General features: G+C 32.5%; 1 non-coding gene across 1 annotated transcript; it reads left to right on the top strand.

The window, feature by feature from the left end:
* The first annotated feature begins 3,361 nt into the window (after positions 1 to 3,361).
* On the top strand, positions 3,362 to 3,495 carry LOC142442185 (small nucleolar RNA SNORA42/SNORA80 family). The gene has a single exon (XR_012783415.1). It is a non-coding gene; the product is annotated as a small nucleolar RNA SNORA42/SNORA80 family (small nucleolar RNA).
* The last annotated feature ends 360 nt before the right edge of the window (positions 3,496 to 3,855 follow it).

The raw sequence follows: 3,855 nt of genomic DNA, 5'->3' as shown, positions 1-3,855 counted from the left end.
GAGTCAACATGAGTCGAATTGACTTAATAGCAGTGAGTTTAGTTTGGGACCCAAAGGTCCACTTTTGGTTCTTCTCTCTTGATACTGAGATCATCTCTTCCTGCTTCTGAGATGATTTGTTTTATATCCAGTGGGATGGAAATCACAATTAATTCTATTAACAGTGACTCATAACTGAATCCTATCACTGTTTTCCTCCATCTTCTCTTACACAGAATCATCAAGAAAAAGTCATTGGGGGAGGAACAAAGACTAAGCTAGAAAATCCATATTCAATAATTCACTGTATTGCCCTAAATACAAATGAATTTGGTTCTATTCACAATTAAAATTATATTATTATAAATGACAAGCCCACCTGCGGAGAGAAACCTTCATGTACAATACACACAAACTCAAATCATTAGCATGCAGGACACTTAAAGTACTCCACAAATCAGCATGATAAACACTCCTATGGGAAAGTGAACAGATGAGGTAAACAGGCAATTCTCAGAATATGAAGCATGAATGGTCAATAAACAATAACAAGAAAAAAGGTCTTCATACCCTAAAGCAATCAGAAGAATAGCATAAAAACCAATCCATCGAACTTTTGAGGTTGGGAAGAGAGGCGTTTAAGTCTCTCTCAAAAGCAAGTGTTTATGAGGACACTGAGCAACAAGAAGGCCCACAGTCTACTGAGAGGAGTATGCTTTGTTAAACCGCTTGAGAGAAATGATGCTGGACTGCTATCTGCAAGGTCAGCCACTCCTTCAGAGAAAGATGACACTGATTGGTCCCATAACAATATACATCTTAGCACCTTCTAAATCTACCCAATGCAATTGGTTGGGTGAGAAAAAACGTACAAAATGAAAACTTAACAAAAAATTGCTCAAAACTCAAGTGTTCTAATTCAAGGAATCAAAAAAAAAAAAAACAAAGTCACTGCCATCGAGTCATTTATAACTCATAAAAATCCTTTATAGACTTTAATAGCAATCTTATACAGTCTTTCATAGCCATCCTATACAGACTTTCATAACAATCCTCTACAGACTTTCATTGCAATCCTATACAGACTATCATAGCAATCCTATACAGACTTTCATTGCAATCCTATACAGACTATCATAGCAATCCTATACAGACTTTCATAGTAATCCTATAGTGTTTCATAGCAATCCTATACAGACATTCATAGCAATCCTATACAGACTTTCATTGCAATCCTATACAGTCTTTCATAGCAATCCTATACAGACTTTCATTGCAATCCTATACAGTCTTTCATAGCAATCCTATACAGTCTTTCATAGCAATCCTATACAGACTTTCATAGCAATCCTATACAGACTATCATAGCAATCCTATACAGACTTTCATTGCAATCCTATACAGACTTTCATTGCAATCCTATACAGACTTTCATAGCAACCCTATACAGTCTTTCATAGCAATCCTATACAGACTTTCATAGCAATCCTATACAGACTTTCATAGCAATCCTATACAGACTATCATAGCAATCCCATACAGACTTTCATAGCAATCCTATACAGTCTATCATAGCAATCCTATACAGTCTTTCATAGCAATCCTATAGAGACTTTCATAGCAATCCTATACAGACTTTCATAGCAATCCTATACAGACTTTCATTGCAATCCTATACAGACTTTCATAGCAATCCTATACAGACTTTCATTGCAATCCTATACAGACTATCATAGCAATCCTATACAGACTTTCATTGCAATCCTATACAGACTTTCATTGCAATCCTATACAGACTTTCATAGCAATCCTATACAGTCTTTCATAGCAATCCTATACAGACTTTCATAGCAATCCTATACAGTCTTTCATAGCAATCCTATACAGACTTTCATAGCAATCCTATACAGTCTATCATAGCAATCCTTTACAGACTATCATAGCAATCTTATACAGTCTTTCATAGCAATCCTATACAGACTTTCATAACAATCCTATACAGTCTTTCATAACAATCCTATACAGACTCTTTCATAGCAATCCTATACAGTCTTTCATAACAATCCTATACAGACTTTCATAGCAATCCTATAGAGACTTTCATAGCAATCCTATACAGACTTTCATAGCAATCCTATACAGACTATCATAGCAATCTTATACAGTCTTTCATAGCAATCCTATAAAGTCTATCATAGCAATCCTATACAGACTATCATAGCAACCCTATACAGACTTTCATAGCAATCCTATACAGACTATCATAGCAATCCTATACAGTCTTTCATAGCAATCCTATACAGTCTATCATAGCAATCCTATACAGACTATCATAGCAATCTTATACAGTCTTTCATAGCAATCCTATACAGACTTTCATAACAATCCTATACAGTGTTTCATAACAATCCTATACAGTCTTTCATAACAATCCTATACAGACTTTCATAGCAATCCTATACAGTCTTTGATAACAATCCTATACAGACTTTCATAGCAATCCTATACAGACTTTCATAGCAATCCTATACAGTCTATCATAGCAATCCTATACAGTCTTTCATAGCAATCCTATAGAGACTTTCATAGCAATCCTAAACAGACTTTCCTAGCAATCCTATAGAGACTTTCTGATATGGTAAGTGTTTAAAAGCCGGTAACTTCTTTGTTCTCTCTCAAAGATACTATTGGGTTTCATCTGCCAAATGTAATTCCCTTGTAGATTTAAAATTAGAAATCTCAGTCAAATAACTGAAAAGAACTCATAAAGACGAAAATTTTAAACTTCAGAAGTATGTAAACAGCCCCATTGTGGTAGAGTAATACATATTGGTTATCAAACATATAATGTAGAAAATGAATTTGTCAAATATCAAGATTAGCTTAGATTTGTGGCATTTTATTGCACTGGTATTTCTGTCATAGACTATGTTGAGGCCTGCATAAATAAAAAATTCTTAATTTTATTGTAATTATTAATATGCATTATTAATGTATATTAACAATAAATGTTTCTTAAATAATAATGAATTGCTGATTCTTTGTTATTAATAAAGAATTATTTATACATTAATGACTAAGTTATTAATAAGAAAATTACATAATAATACTGCATATTTCAACTAACTTTTTATAAACAAAAGCTTAATTGCATAAAATATATATTTAACTCTTATATTTAGAACACTGGGGGCATAGCCTTAGTTTTATTTATAATTAATTTTAATAACATGTATATATTTTAGATAAAAAATAATTATTTTCATAGAGCTCAATAAATACTTTGCCTTCACAATAAACATAATATTTCAAGAAATAGCTTAACAATGAGCACTTTTTAATTTTACTTAGAGCAATATATTCCTATAGAAAATATTCCAGAGCATGGGTTTGGATTTGTGGCAGGTCCGATCCCATGGGCCTCTCACAGTGTTCCATGCCAAAGCAAACTGTCACCCCAAACCATTGCCTCGTTTTACCTGGTGGGCTTAAGGCACTTAAACGGGTTGCACAATGAAAGGGAAAAAAAGAAAGAAAGAAAATATTCTACAAAAGTAAAATGATATATCACAGACAAATAAATGATGATAGACACAAAATATAGACACAATCAAAATCAAAAGAGATTATATTCTCTTTAGCTTCCTTTTTTAGAACTAGATAAATTAAAATACTTAAGAGGAATCTGAATTTATATCAGAGTAACATGTTGCTTTTCCTTCATAGTTGATTTTTATAATATTTTTTAAATTTTTCAAGTAAATACTTCACCTATTGAAAGCAAATAAGCTAAGAGATAATATTTAAAGCATGAAGACACTCTGATAATGCTTTCACACATTTCCCAAACTCAAAAGAATATTTGAAAAACCCAAA

Source organism: Tenrec ecaudatus, chromosome 2 (genome assembly GCF_050624435.1).
Source record: "Tenrec ecaudatus isolate mTenEca1 chromosome 2, mTenEca1.hap1, whole genome shotgun sequence".
In the NCBI taxonomy this organism is placed as follows: domain Eukaryota; kingdom Metazoa; phylum Chordata; class Mammalia; order Afrosoricida; family Tenrecidae; genus Tenrec; species Tenrec ecaudatus.
This window is presented reverse-complemented; position numbering and strand designations above follow the sequence as displayed.